Source organism: Pleurodeles waltl, chromosome 3_1 (genome assembly GCF_031143425.1).
Source record: "Pleurodeles waltl isolate 20211129_DDA chromosome 3_1, aPleWal1.hap1.20221129, whole genome shotgun sequence".
NCBI classification, from domain to species: Eukaryota; Metazoa; Chordata; class Amphibia; order Caudata; family Salamandridae; genus Pleurodeles; species Pleurodeles waltl.
In genome coordinates this window covers 2,001,541,825-2,001,558,604 of record NC_090440.1, presented here as the reverse complement: position 1 = coordinate 2,001,558,604, position 16,780 = coordinate 2,001,541,825, and the positions used below count along the sequence as shown (strand labels likewise).

Genomic DNA, 16,780 nt, shown 5'->3' with positions numbered 1-16,780 from the left:
AAAAGAAAATTAGAAAACCAGGCAATGTAGCGCCTATTCCTTTGCATGTTTAATCAAACACTTGAATTAGAGAGCAAGGTTAAGGACGCAAAATGACATCAAATTGCATTCAAAATTACATATCACAAACACATGTTCAAGTCAATACATACTGGACTAAGATCTCCAATTGTAAATAGAACAAGGGAGAGCCACAAGTGGACTCCTCTGACAGACTCAAAGAAGTGTTTAAGCTAAATGCAGGTACAGACTGTGCCACAGAATCTATTCCGGAAAATGCCTTTCTAAAGGGGGTTGATGCTGAATGTTCAAAACAAAGTTGCCTATTCTTTGCCTTTGGTGGTAGACCAAGAATTTAGCTGAGCTAGTCATTATGGCCAATCACTGTGTGGCTAACTGAGGAAACAAAGAAAGAATTGAATGAATGAATCTAAATGTATTTTTTTATAAATGTAACTTTTGCAATTTTTAGAGGACATTGGTAATCATATTGATTCTAGGGTACAATACTCAAATCTTACCATACTAGGTGACTTAAACTTCCATTCATTTTTTTCAAATGACCCAAACCTTAGATACGAGGCACCTTTACCACTGACTTGGTCGTCAGATCATATGGCAGTTCATTTTTATCGAAACATTTATTTTGGATTGCAAGAAGCCACTTCATCAGTATATAGGAAAATCATCTGTTTCTGGAATAAACTGGATAACAATGTGCTCGTAGATAACTTGGCCCGGGCCAAACCTGATCTTCGTAAGGAGCTAAACATGGTGGCGTCCATTTATAATGAATGGTTAAGTGAGGAAGTTTTGAAAATAGTACCACATAAAATGGTTAAGTCACATAGGAAACAACCGTCTGCTCCTTGGTTCTCCCCAGCTCTTCTAGCTATGAAACAAAAAAGTTGAAGACTGGAAACAGCTTGAAGGCGTAATTATAGTCAAGTTGGCAGAGACAACTACATGAAGGCCACTGGTGAATATAAAAGCTAATTTGGCAGGAGAAGTTCAGATTTTATACGGATAAAATAGACCTGGCCACAAACTCTGCGGCGGCATCATTCAAATTAGTTCAATCTCCGTTAGTTCCTACTCGTCCTCCCAATTATCCAGAAAATCAAGCCTTCTGCAACTGATTAGCAGATTTCTTTAGGAATAAAATAGAATTAGTTTACAAAGAATTTGAATCTTCTATCTCGGAGAGCACAACTAATCAATAGTGTTTGACTCCCGAACCTAAAGACATGAACTTCTTGGATTTTTCACAGCTAAGAGTTGATCAAGTAACTACGCTTATTGATCAGGTAAAATCAGGAGCCCCATCCGATCCTTGCCCGCCTCAGATTATCCAAGCGGCCACTACAAGCATTGCTCCAGTTTTAACAGACTTGTTGAATGTTACTATTGGGATGGGGTTTTCCCAAAGTATGGTAAGAGGTTTCAATTCTACCACTATTAAAAAAAAACCTCCTAATATCCCGTGCAGGAAACAAAATTCCGCCCTGTATCTCGACTCCCTTATTCAGGTAAATTACTTGAAAAACATCTCAATATTTGCTTATCAAGATATCTTGAAGATAATAATTTTCTGAAGATGACACAATTTGGTTTCAGATCTGGCTTCACTACTGAGACAGCCTTGATTGCCTTCGCAGAAGAGATCACTCATTAAAGATAATGAGGCAGGGCAACGGTGGTCCTGCTGGACCTGTCTGTCGCATTTGATACGGTCAGCCATTGTGTTTTTCTTGACCATTGATCAAATATTGGTGTTAATGGCAATGCATTAAAACATATTTCTTCTTTTTTAAGTGGTAGACAGCAGTTTGTGACTCTTGAGGATTTGCATTCCAAGTTTTTTTGCTCTTCCATGTGGGGTTCCACAGGGTTCATCACTTAGCCCTACATTGTTTAATATCTATCTGACCCCGCTGGTGAAGCTAATTCACTCCTATGGCTTTGTCTCCATTAAAATGCCAATGATAGCTAATTGTGGCGTCTATTCCAGGCAATGTGGATTAAGTTGCTGCCAGATTTAATAACTGCATGAGCGCAATTGCCCAGTGGATGACCATTAATTGTCTGAAATTGAATTCAGACAAAATAGAAGTCCTCATTTTTGGAAAGGAATCCCCTTTCTGGAGATATTCCTGGTGGCCTCAAACTCTGGGTTCCTTCCCAGTGTCGGTCTCCAAGGTGAGAAAGCTAGGAGTAATTTTTGATTCTGACTTATCCTTCTGTGCCCAAGTCAACAAAATTACATCATCCCGTTTTTACTGCTTACGTCTTTAGAAAAAGTACTGCCTTTTTTTACCTTTTCAACCTCAAAAAGTTATAGTAATTGCCCTGTTTTTATCTAGAATTGATTATTGCAATACCCTTTATGTTGGCAATCGACAAGTGATTTTAAAAAACACTTCAGACACTGTAAAAATCACCTGTCCTTCTTTTAAAGAAAGTTACTAAATTCAGTTCTGTAACTCATGTTTTAACTGAGTTGTATTGGCTTTCAGTTAAGAAGCGTGTAGCATTTAAGGATCTTTGCTTAGCTCATAAAGCCTTACACAATACTAAATGTAATGGCCTGGCTGGAAAATTTAGGTGGTACCAACCAGCCAGAAAATTGAGAACTTCTGGATTATATATTGTACAAATCCCAAGAATAAATGAAGTTTTCTGGGGTGGATGTAGCTTTGTGTACACCACCTGTAAGTAGTGGAATACATTGCCATTCCATCTCAGAAATCAATCTAATATCAATACATTTCAGAAACAGCTGAAAACATGGCTTTTTCTTTCCCCTTTTTGTTTGCGCTGCTGCCAGTTTCTTCATCTATATTTCAGTCGTTCAGCACCAATACATCCTTGGGTAATCGTGTGCTTTATAAAACCTATTTATTCATTCAAATCCAGCAAAGGATAAAAGGAATGGGTGGAGCCCCGAAGGAGTAGAGGTGATCAAATTCTTCAGTTGTGGTCAGATGAACTTTGGAAGAGAGACTGCTCCAGCCTAAGCTCTGGTTTCCCCTCACAACCAAACACTTCTGATTTCACAGAACTTGATCAGAACTGGTATCCAGATCAGAAGGACTGTAACATGAATACCTTGATTCCTGTAAAACAAGATTGCCCCCTATTTGAAGTATTTAATCAATGACACACCCACCTCCTGCCTGATTGATACTGGCTCTTGCGGATCTTGTCTTAAAACCTCTAAATTCCCATCAAAACTTTGCAAGCTTGTCCATAGATGCAGCTGGCATTGCTCAGCAAAGAGTTTGTCAGATCATTTTTAATCTTGCTTTGTCACTTTGAGTACCATTGTGATACACATGCGTTCTTACTGAGCCCTAGTTGACCTGCAAACTTCTTGGATAGGGATCTACAATGCAAGCTGAACTGCACCATCGTCTGCACTAGCGATGGAATTTTGAAGGTTCTGAAAGCTAACAAGAACAAAGATGTTGCCCGTGCTTTGTGAGTCAAATCAACAAAATGGAAGGTGTGATAATCGGGTGTCATTGCTTGGACAAGTTCTCTCTGCTTTGTGGTCTACATCCTTTTGCCGATTGGACTGAAGTAATCCATAAGTTGCCCATTCCAAGACCATTTTTCAGATACACATCTTTTTGGGGATGACAGTGGATCTTAGGCTTCACTGACATGATTCCCCCACTCCAGAGTTATGTTAAAACAAACACCGCTGAACCCTTACAGTGGACGAAGGAGGCAGAGCAAGTCTTTGTGGAAATGAAGCACACCCTAACCTCCTCGCCTGCACTGGGGCTTTTTAACTACAACAGTATGTCATAAACATAACAGATACGCTACTGGAGTATTGGTGCAGGCTCATAAGTATAAAAAACAAAGCCTATTGCATACTATTCATCCGCTCTTGATCGAGTCGCTGCAGGTATTGTTTTAGCTTGCACACTGTTGCAGAAGCAGACCGCCTGTGAAGACATCAGTAAACATCAGTAAACATTGTGCTTGGGTCCACTTTGATAGGTGTGGTCCATCATTCAGCTGCTGCCTTTTTACTGAGCAGTAAAACCCAACATCTCTCCACTGAAGGGCTGCCCCATTATGAAATTCTATTGCTGTTTCTCATATTCTCTTGATTCATTATCCCGCCTTGAATCCAGCTTCCTTGAGACCCACTTGCCTTCTGGTTACAGCACACCATATAAAGCCCCGATCGACCTATCTAATGCATCAATACCCAACTGTGAACAAGCCTATTTTATTTTGTGGATCGCTCATGGCCTAGAAATGATTATGGAATGCATGTAGCTTTATTACGCTGTATGTACATTGCACAAAAAATCTGAAAGTGGACACCTGCCACAAATCCATTCAGCTCAAGTGGCTGAACTTGTTGCCCTGGCGCGCACATTAATTCTGTCTGCTAAACAAATTGTAACCGTGTTCACAAATTTCAAATATGCATTTTCGAGTTGCCAACAACTATGGGCTTCTGAAGATGCTGAGGAATTTCCATGAGAAGGCGTGGGGAGAGCTCCTATCATGAGCAGAATGTACAGAATTTGTTAAATGCTCTTATGCTCCCACAGAAGATAACAGCTGTAAGCCGTGCTATGCGCCAGTCTACCTCATATGAAGTGTCTCAGGGAAATGCGTTATCAGACCAAAGTGCCCAGAAAGGCTGCATTAATTCAACAACGGTGAGGACCAAGTAGGCATTACATACTGATGTATTTCCTATACATGCTCTTACAAATCTGTGTGCATTGCACGAAGGGCATGCGGTGTGGGTGGAAAACCAAATGTGGATCAAGCAGAATTGTAAAAGGGACTCCGGGGTAGTATGGAGGGACATCATCAGGAAAGTGTCAGCCCCAAAATTCTTGCTCCACAACCTAGCCGGGTTTTATCACGGCGTTGCCCATGTTGGAAGGGATGGTATGAATTGTGCCACAGCGCCCTACTGGCATGCACGATTGTTTCCTTCAGTTACCCAGAACTGCTGGCAATCCTGTTTTCAGCTTCAAGACTCACAACATGGAAAAGGGATCCAGACCACCCCAGCTGCACACCCACCCTTCTGAGGCCCCCTCACCTGTTTACCACTGGATTTTATTCAGACGCCTAAATGTTGCTTATTTTCCTATGCTCTTGCACTTGTGTACATGTTTTCAACGTGGGTCGATCCTTACCCTTATGCATAATCTGGATGTTTGACTGCTGCCAAAAAGTTACTGAGATTTCACCAGAGTACCCACTTTGCTTCCTTTATATTTCAGGAGATTTGTAAAGCACTAGGAACTAAACAGCATTTTCATTGTACCCATCAACCAAAGCCTGCAGGAAGGGTTGCAAAACATTAAAGAACAAAATAGTAAACATATGTCAAGAATCCATTAAAGTGGAGCATTGTTTTGTCCTTGGCACCCTGGTCCATTCAAGCCATTCCGTCACGGAAAACAAAACTGAGCCATTTTGAGGTAATGAAGGGCAAATCCATAATGCTTCCGTATAACTCATCGTCACCTGTCTTTTTAACTGCACTGAAACGATGAGCTGGTTCTAGAGTGCTGCAGATAACAGACTTGCTGTCTCTACAGGTTCTGTTCTCAGATCCTAGTAACCCTGCCTGAGGGTCTAAAAACAAAAATCTGCCACAAACTGAATCCTGGAAGATGGGTGTTTGTGCAAATCCACCAATAAAGTCTGTTAGACTGCCACTTTGGAGGGGGCCCGTTCAGATACTGCTCATCGCCAGCAATGGAGTGAAGTGTTAGGGCTCCCAGTCTGGATTCATATCTCGTCTCCTGATTCTCACCAGCTTGTCACAGCTGTACATCGCTTCCCTTGCACGCCTACTGGTCCTGGGCTTTCACTTACACACCAGCAAACTTCAGAATCTCAAATGAAGAGCCTGCTGTCTACACCTGTTCAAGAGCAAGATGCAACTTCCCCTCCTCATTACCACCACCTCCGTCCAAGATGATTAAATGGCCACCTGTTACTAGATTCCTCTGTGACCCTTGCCATTCAACTTTGATGAAAGTCTCCTGCTTTGAATCTGTGTGATACCTCTTTGAAGTTGGAATGGCATTTGTGTGGAAAAGACCTGAAAGTGCCCGCTGCCCATCCTAGGATCCTCCATCTCATGTACAAGGGGAATACCTGTGTGCACTTGTCGGAAAGTTACTGACAGGATTTGAGTCTTTCATCTTGCTGAATTTGCACTCACTTGGCCACTGACTGCCAAGGGATCCTGCCAAGGACTCCTGTGCACCGTAGGGAAGAAGGAGCCTGCCTAAACCTGTACTTCCCTGGGCATCCCATAGAGCAGTGTCTTTCTTGACCCAAGGACTAGCATAGAGCATCCTGGTCTTATACTTACAGATGATCACCTCATAGCCCTGCTCATCCACCTTGCCTTGGAATGTTCTGCAAGACACAACATGGAGTGTCTCTGGGGGCTGCAGGGAGCGTGACAATGTTCTTGATGTGATTCCTAATTACGCTCCCTTTTAAACCTTAGAATTGCTACTCTACACCACCTATATCACTGAAGCAGAAAACTGTATATTTTGTATGTGGGAACCCTGGTGACCTAAAGCTGGACAGGCACCCGTTACATTGTCTATGTGATTACCGCTGTTCATCACACTTCCAAGAAACTTCATGAACAAAAAAGATCGTCACATGTCATTTCTGAAACAAATCGCTTCTTTTCCATCGTCTTCCCCATGTAAAGGGCTTGAGAGGCAATCTGTGAAGTCAAAACTTTTATAATAAAGGGCAAATGTATCAGCTGTTGCACTGAGACTAATCTCTCACCAATTAGAGGCTCAACAAGTTGTACGTTTACTAAATCTAACGGTTTTGAATATGTACTAGTGGCAAAGAGTGGTGTATCTACCATAGTTTGCTTTGAATGCTGTGCACAGCTCCCCAACACTTCTCTCAGCATTGTGTTAGAGACAGTGTTAGGGAATTAAACAAGATACATTACACATTTAGCTTAGGTACCGGAGGGACCTGGTCCTGAATGAACGGTATCTTTGGATTTTGAAAAAGAAACAGGGACCAGGGCACTCAAAGTCTCTATAATAAGTATACAGTCCAAGATGAGTAGAGTTGCATAAAGTGTTTAATCCAAGATCAGAAAACAGCCAACACGTGTTTCGTCCTTGCGGACTTTTTCAAGGCTGAAACATAAACAAATGGCAATTCTTATACATGAGGTTGCTGACATACCAATGAAATAGGATAAACAAGGATGGTAGGTGATACAATGTATGAAGATCTATCATATGGATGCACATTTTAGCACGAGGGATAAACCCTTTAAAATACATGGATAATCAGGCAAAAGGCGATACCCCATTGTTGGACCAATAAAGAAATTAGAGCATGCTATTTTGTATAGAATACAGTGCACGTGAGAGAAAAAGGTGAAAAAACTACTATGTATTCCTTTTCAGTGTGGGTGGAGAAGGTTTCCCTTATAAAGTAGGGAAGCATGCAAAGTAAATCTTTTACTTTAAACTGATGTCAAAGACAGAAGTTAGTGCATGCATGGTAGACGGCAGGTGGGAAAAAACGTGTTTGTGAGAAAAGATTGGAAAAGGGTAACACTTTTGAAGGTAGATGTTACCTCATAGATTCAAGCTTGGATGAAGACTAGTTCCGATAGGGCTGCTGTAGCCCCTAAAGTATATCTTTGAATCTGGGGGAGGAAACCAAATGAAACGTGTTTATGATATTGGAACATCATGAGCGGAGGTGAGCAAAGCTAGATAGTGGGGTAGGGGAAAGAATAATCATAGTAACCTACCCACTGATTATGATCATTCTTGCCATAAATTCTGGCTAGTACTCCTGTCTTTACACTATGTGGCTTGCCGTATTCATGGATGTTAATCATCTGGTGTATCCGTAGTTTCAGGTAACGCTAAACATGGGGTCCTGAAGGGCCCAATCTGAAAAGAGTAAAATAAATGGGGACACCAAAGAAGGATTAAAATTAAAATTAACAACTAAAACGGAAAATGTAGAAATAGAATGAGAGCATTGAGTAAGTGGGCTGCAGCCCACACTCTCGTTATTAGAATAGCTAGATAGTTAAACGCCTTCGTAACAGAAAATGTACCCGTAGCCAAAACTGAGCAATAGTGCACTCTCCTTAAGCTCGTTAGTTTAACAAACGAAGAAAGGGAAAATAAATTGTGACATAATAACCGCTATCGCATGGGAGGCTCCCCCCCGGAGGCAGTGCCTGTATGTGGTCTAGAGGGTAGCCTGAATGTAAAGCACGGTAAGGTCAAAAAAGGGGCCGTTTATCCAGACCAAAAAGAACACAAAGTGTCCGTCTCTCCATTTTGGTTCAAACGAACGATAACATGAAAACCGGCTATATTCAAAATAACGGAAAGTCCAGACTTGGTCTAATTTAGAATCCCTGTTATTGAAAGATGCAACAAACTAAGCAAAATGAGTCTGCCCCCGTCGGGGTTACTGTTATTGTAGCTCAAAAAAGGAGATAAACAGATGCCGGTACAATCTGGCGGCTCCTAAGATTATATTGCACATACCTTGATTTTTCGAGTCACCGTACGTCTATTAGGACGTGAACGATGCGGGGAGTAAACGGATAGCGCGTGATAACGCTGCCTTGTAGTCCGTGGGTTCAACGTCTTCTAGAGTATCGGCGTCTATATGCGCGCACTCTAGGCATGGAGAGAGGACTACGGCCTGACATGATGGAGCGCTTTGGAGCCCTAATACAAACGGGCGTTAGCGGGCGCCATGTTGGTAGTATTCTGAGCCAGCTCGAAACTGTCCGTAGATCATGAGAAATACCCATATATCAAGTTTTAAGGGAAAATGCCACAGGGTAAAAAACTGAGACGGTATTGTAAACGTTTTGAACGATACAGTGAGATGGGAAAGAATATAATAAATACGTGACTCGTGAGTATTATAAGGGTGGGTGAAAGTAGAGAGAGAAAAAATACTCCCAGATGCCACCATGCTTATATAGTGATACCATTGTCATACTGATGTCAAAATGCTGAGCCCCATAGGGGTGGGTGATAAATCTTACACTTAGAATAAACCATAGGTCTCAATGTGGTACAGACAAAGTATCATGTTTGACAAAACGGGGATGAGTAAAAGACCTTGAGCACGGATTTGTTAACATAACAGTTGTGATGTATGAAATAGAACATGGAAACAGAAACTTCTTTCCTTAACATTGTAGGAAAACGCCTATGAGTGGGGTGATAACTATCGATATGTTTACAATACCAATACATAGACAAATACAATGAAATCAAGAAATGTCATTATACGCATACAAAAAGAAAAGTTGTGGTTATAGATATGTCATGTTATGGCTAAAGTCAGTACAGACCAAATACACAGAAGACGACACCAAGTAACAAAATTCATCAGAGCCATTAATATAGATTGCATCTGTTAACAAAAATATACTTGATCCAGTATTCAAAAGTGCTGGTGTATTGCTTATTGTGCACCAGGTAGGGACATACTGCATTATTCCAAGTGAATTACAAAGGGCATCCATGATTCGAGAGAACATGCAGATCAGTGTTACACGCAGAGGCACTGTAGAGGAAAACATATATAGAATGGAGAACATCAAAGCACTAAGAGTAGAACCCGCAGTAGTTTATAAAAATACATGAAGGTCCTTGTGGATATTAAGGCCCTGTTTAACAGCCCGTAATTTTATAATCTATCTGCTCTCTAAGCGTCTCAAAGCCAGGATGCGGTTGCATCCACGGGGCAGTTTCCTTAGAGAGTCTATCCCGTGTATAGTGATGTCCAAGACTTCTCTTTGTCCATGTTGTTCATTATAATGTGACGCAAATGGATAGTTGGTATTGTGTGTCCGGATGGCTCTCAAATGTTCCTGGATTCTCTCCTTTAGAGGGTGGATGGTGCTGCCTACATAAATGAGTCCACATACGCACACAATGCAGTACACAACGTAGCTTGTGTTGCAATTTATGAAGTATTTGATTTTATGTTCGACCTGGGTATTATACCGAAATGTCTGTGTTTTGTCTTTAATGTAGCCACAGATACTACAATGGCCACATTTATAGGTGCCTGGTGGCAGTTTAGGTAGCCAAGTACCTTTTTTGACAGAGGGCAGGAAGCTGTGGCATAGCTGATCCCGTAGGGTAGTGCCCCTCTTGTAGATTAAGCTAGGTTTTGTAGTGAGGCCTTTTTTAAGCACATTATCCATTAAAAGCAGTGGCCAGTGTTTACGTACAGTTTTGAAAATTTGGGAGCTGAGTGCACTGAGTCTGATGACAAGAGAAATGCGTTCATGTGGGTCTTTCTTTTTTGAGTTCGTAAGTAAATCAGGACGTTTGATTTTCAAGATCTTATTGCATGCCTTTTTGATGATCTGTGGGTGGTAACCTCTGTATCTGAACCGTGTTTTCATGTTATGTAATTCTTCTTTGAACACCTGGTCCTCACTGCAATTACGGCGTATTCTAGTACTTTCTCCATATGGAATGGCATCTATTTGGGGTTTCGGATGAGAGCTTGTAGCATGAAGTACTGCATTACAAGCTGTCGATTTTCTATACAGTTTGGTACATATTTTACCCTGTTTGATGTAGATGGTGAGATCCAGGAAGTTTATTGAAAAAAGACTAACTTCATGGGTAAATTTAATGTTGTAACTGTTGTTGTTTAGATGTTCTGTAAAAAGTGTAAACGCGGCTATATCACCTGACCAAAAGACTAGAATGTCGTTGATGTACCTGCCCCAATACAGAATGTGTTGCGTCAGAGATGGTGGACAGGCACGCAATACATGTGTTTTCTCTAGGTACCCCATGTAGAGATTCGCGTATGATGGAGCAAATTTGGCCCCCATCGCCACTCCTTGTATCTGGCGATACCATATGCCATTGTGCATAAAGATATTGTTGTCAAGGACCATTTGAATCAGGTCCATCAGCATGTTAGAGTGGTCTAGTAGGGAGGCATCCCTTGTGTCTAGATAATGTTGTATGGCAATAAGGCCTTCTGATCTAGGGATGCTTGTGTACAAAGAAGTAACATCCAGTGTGGCTAGATAGTGTCCTTCCGTCCAATCATAATCCGCAATGATTGGACGGAAGGACACTATCTAGACCACTCTAACATGCTGATGGACCTGATTCAAATGGTCCTTGACAACAATATCTTTATGCACAATGGCATATGGTATCGCCAGATACAAGGAGTGGCGATGCGGGCCAAATTTGCTCCATTATACGCGAATCTCTACATGGGGTACCTAGAGAAAACACATGTATGGCGTGCCTGTCCACCATCTCTGACGCAACACATTCTGTATTGGGGCAGGTACATCGACGACATTCTAGTCTTTTGGTCAGGTGATATAGCTGCGTTTACACTTTTTACAGAACATCTAAACAACAACAGTTACAACATTAAATTTACCCATGAAGTTAGTCTTTTTTCAATAAACTTCCTGGATCTCACCATCTACATCAAACAGGGTAAAATATGTACCAAACTGTATAAAAAATCGACAGCTTGTAATGCAGTACTTCATGCTACAAGCTCTCATCCGAAACCCCAAATAGATGCCATTCCATATGGAGAAAGTACTAGAATACGCCGTAATTGCAGTGAGGACCAGGTGTTCAAAGAAGAATTACATAACATGGAAACACGGTTCAGATACAGAGGTTACCACCCACAGATCATCAAAAAGGCATGCAATAAGATCTTGAAAATCAAACGTCCTGACTTACTTACGAACTCAAAAAAGAAAGACCCACATGAACGCATTTCTCTTGTCCTCAGGCACAGTGCACTCAGCTCCCAAATTTTCAAAACTGTACGTAAACACTGGCCACTGCTTTTAACGGATAATGTGCTTAAAAAAGGCCTCACTACAAAACCTAGCTTAATCTACAAGAGGGGCACTACCCTACGGGATCAGCTATGCCACAGCTTAATGCCCTCTGTCAAAAAAGGTACTTGGCTACCTAAACTGCCACCAGGCACCTATAAATGTGGCCATTGTAGTATCTGTGGCTACATTAAAGACAAAACACAGACATTTCGGTATAATACCCAGGTCGAACATAAAATCAAATACTTCATAAATTGCAACACAAGCTACGTTGTGTACTGTGTGCGTATGTGGACTCATTTATGTAGGCAGCACCATCCGCCCTCTAAAGGAGAGAATCCAGGAACATTTGAGAGCCATCCGGACACACAATACCAACTATCCATTTGCGTCACATTATAATGAACAACATGGACAAAGAGAAGTCTTGGACATCACTATACACGGGATAGACTCTCTAAGCAAACTGCCCCGTGGAGGCAACCGCACCCTGGCTTTGAGACGCTTAGAGAGCAGATAGATTATAAAATTACGGGCTGTTGAACAGGGCCTTAATATCCACAAGGACCTTCATGTATTTTTATAAACTACTGCGGGTTCCACTCTTAGTGCTTTGATGTTCTCCATTCTATATATGTTTTCCTCTACATTGCCTCTGCGTGTAACACTGATCTGCATGTTCTCTCGAATCATGGATGCCCTTTGTAATTCACTTGGAATAATGCAGTATGTCCCTACCTGGTGCACAATAAGCAATACACCAGCACTTTTGAATACTGGATCAAGTATATTTTTGTTAACAGATGCAATCTATATTAATGGCTCTGATGAATTTTGTTACTTGGTGTCGTCTTCTGTGTATTTGGTCTGTACTGACTTTAGCCATAACATGACATATCTATAACCACAACTTTTCTTTTTGTATGCGTATAATGACATTTCTTGATTTCATTGTATTTGTCTATGTATTGGTATTGTAAACATGTCGATAGTTATCACCCCACTCATAGGCGTTTTCCTACAATGTTAAGGAAAGAAGTTTCTGTTTCCATGTTCTATTTCATACATCACAACTGTTATGTTAACAAATCCGTGCTCAAGGTCTTTTACTCATCCCCGTTTTGTCAAACATGATACTTTGTCTGTACCACATTGAGACCTATGGTTTATTCTAAGTGTAAGATTTATCACCCACCCCTATGGGGCTCAGCATTTTGACATCAGTATGACAATGGTATCACTATATAAGCATGGTGGCATCTGGGAGTATTTTTTCTCTCTCTACTTTCACCCACCCTTATAATACTCACGAGTCACGTATTTATTATATTCTTTCCCATCTCACTGTATCGTTCAAAACGTTTACAATACCGTCTCAGTTTTTTACCCTGTGGCATTTTCCCTTAAAACTTGATATATGGGTATTTCTCATGATCTACCGACAGTTTAGAGCTGGCTCAGAATACTACCAACATGGCGCCCGCTAACGCCCGTTTGTATTAGGGCTCCAAAGCGCTCCATCATGTCAGGCCGTAGTCCTCTCTCCATGCCTAGAGTGCGCGCATATAGACGCCGATACTCTAGAAGACGTTGAACCCACGGACTACAAGGCAGCGTTATCACGCGCTATCCGTTTACTCCCCGCATCGTTCACGTCCTAATAGACGTACGGTGACTCGAAGAATCAAGGTATGTGCAATATAATCTTAGGAGCCGCCAGATTGTACCGGCATCTGTTTATCTCCTTTTTTGAGCTACAATAACGGTAACCCCGACGGGGGCAGACTCATTTTGCTTAGTTTGTTGCATCTTTCAATAACAGGGATTCTAAATTAGACCAAGTCTGGACTTTCCGTTATTTTGAATATAGCCGGTTTTCATGTTATCGTTTGTTTGAACCAAAATGGAGAGACGGACACTTTGTGTTCTTTTTGGTCTGGATAAACGGCCCCTTTTTTTACCTTACCGTGCTTTACATTCAGGCTACCCTCTAGACCACATACAGGCACTGCCTCCGGGGGGGAGCCTCCCATGCGATAGCGGTTATTATGTCACAATTTATTTTCCCTTTCTTCGTTTGTTAAACTAACGAGCTTAAGGAGAGTGCACTATTGCTCAGTTTTGGCTACGGGTACATTTTCTGTTACGAAGGCGTTTAACTATCTAGCTATTCTAATAACGAGAGTGTGGGCTGCAGCCCACTTACTCAATGCTCTCATTCTATTTCTACATTTTCCGTTTTAGTTGTTAATTTTAATTTTAATCCTTCTTTGGTGTACCCATTTATTTTACTCTTTTCAGATTGGGCCCTTCAGGACCCCATGTTTAGCGTTACCTGAAACTACGGATACACCAGATGATTAACATCCATGAATACGGCAAGCCACATAGTGTAAAGACAGGAGTACTAGCCAGAATTTATGGCAAGAATGATCATAATCAGTGGGTAGGTTACTATGATTATTCTTTCCCCTACCTCACTATCTAGCTTTGCTCACCTCCGCTCATGATGTTCCAATATCATAAACACGTTTCATTTGGTTTCCTCCCCCAGATTCAAAGATATACTTTAGGGGCTACAGCAGCCCTATCGGAACTAGTCTTCATCCAAGCTTGAATCTATGAGGTAACATCTACCTTCAAAAGTGTTACCCTTTTCCAATCTTTTCTCACAAACACGTTTTTTCCCACCTGCCGTCTACCATGCATGCACTAACTTCTGTCTTTGACATCAGTTTAAAGTAAAAGATTTACTTTGCATGCTTCCCTACTTTATAAGGGAAACCTTCTCCACCCACACTGAAAAGGAATACATAGTAGTTTTTTCACCTTTTTCTCTCACGTGCACTGTATTCTATACAAAATAGCATGCTCTAATTTCTTTATTGGTCCAACAATGGGGTATCGCCTTTTGCCTGATTATCCATGTATTTTAAAGGGTTTATCCCTCGTGCTAAAATGTGCATCCATATGATAGATCTTCATACATTGTATCACCTACCATCCTTGTTTATCCTATTTCATTGGTATGTCAGCAACCTCATGTATAAGAATTGCCATTTGTTTATGTTTCAGCCTTGAAAAAGTCCGCAAGGACGAAACACGTGTTGGCTGTTTTCTGATCTTGGATTAAACACTTTTTGCAACTCTACTCATCTTGGACTGTATACTTATTATAGAGACTTTGAGTGCCCTGGTCCCTGTTTCTTTTTCAATTTGTATTTCACAGCACAGTACATAGGTGGTCCCTGCCTGGGTTCCATTTGTGAAATCTGTGTATCTTTGAAACCCTTGGTGGTTGGGTTTCTCTGACCAGGTTGGCACCGTGCCTAAATACACGCTATGCGACTTTGAACTTGATTAGCTTCAGATGTGCGACAATAGCATTAACCACTTCCTTTATATAAACGTTTACTAAATCTTTGGATTTTGGACGATGGGAAATAAATAAATAAAAAAACTCTACAAGAAAGAAAGAAAAACAATATACAACACGTAATTCCACCACGAACCCCCAGTGTAGCTTCTGTCGGTGGTAACCCCATTGTATGTTAAATTTTATTTATGGAAGGTATGATCACCAACAGTTTCTTGGCGCTGTGGGGTGAACTGCGGATAACTGTGCAGTAGAACAGGAAGTTAATGAGCAGAGTATGCTTGTTAGAAAAGCCACTTTTCTATTCCTTACGAAAGGAAATTTAATTAGTCTGCAGCAGAAGAAAGAGCGGGAGGGACTGCCAGAGAGATGGTGCCATTAAAAGACTACAGCCACCAATTCCCACTTTCCTGAATCTAGCAACAGCCAGCAGAAACGCAGATGAAGAGTGAAGTTCCCATTCTGGATACTACTTTATTAGTCTTTTCCTTAAAAATTGAGGTCTCTCCCCTACGTTAGTATGCAAGAAGAAACCACCACACCCCTTGTGGCTTTTAGATAAGGTCACCATCAATAATGGCTCCAATGCTTCTGGCCTGCTAGTCTGGCCCAAATCAGGAGGACGAAATAAATGGCTCTATACATTGTCTATTTCATAAAATTGCAGTTTTGATCTTGTCAGCATTGAGTTTAAATTAGTTATTGGCCATCCACTCCCAGATGTATTGCATGATAGTTTGAAAGTTTTCCTGGGAAGCAACAGAATCCTCCAGCCAAAAGAGAATATGGGAGTCGTCCATAAAATTATATAAAATGCAATTTGTATTCACAGTTTCTTTGATGAGAGGCTCTACATAGAGATGAAGAGGCAGGGGAATAGAGAAGATCCCTGAGGCGCCCCACATTTGACTTGGGCTGCCTTGGCTTTGAATGAGCCAAGATGAACAACTTGAGTGCAGTTCACAAGTAAAGATTTAACCCGTTTTAGGGCAGAGCGTTTTATGCCAGTATTGATCGTGTCAAAAGTCGCAGAGAGGTCCAAGAGGACCAAGACTACTGTTTGTCCAGTGTCACCTGCCCCACGAATATCAAGAAAGCAGAGCATAACCAGCTCTGTACTATGGGCTGACCGAAGGCCTGCCTGAAGGAGGTAAAGAAAATGAGTTTTCTGTAAGTGGTGACACCGTTTGTGAGTTAAATGCGCTTCCAACACTTTGTGAGGAAACAGTAACTAATCTTGGCCTAACTTTTTTGCAGTAGGATTGCAATGGCCTCTTTAAAGGAACTAGGTAACGTTCCCTGAGATAGGAAATCGTTTAAAAGGGAAAGTAACAGACGAGCAATTTCCGATTGAAAAAGCATTAGAATACGAGGAGGGCAAGGAACCAGAAGGGGAACCATATTTCACTTTAGACATCAGAGAAGCCAAGTGGTCTATTTCAAAAGGAGAATACCTATCCATCGTGGTAGGATTTCTAGCCAACATGGGACATGGCGTCAGAGGCTCCACA

General features: G+C 41.4%; 1 protein-coding gene across 5 annotated transcripts in view; it reads right to left on the bottom strand.

The window, feature by feature from the left end:
* BRIP1 (BRCA1 interacting DNA helicase 1) overlaps nt 1–16,780 on the bottom strand; it is a 967,251-nt gene that overhangs the window by 158,937 nt on the left and 791,534 nt on the right. The window lies entirely within an intron of this gene.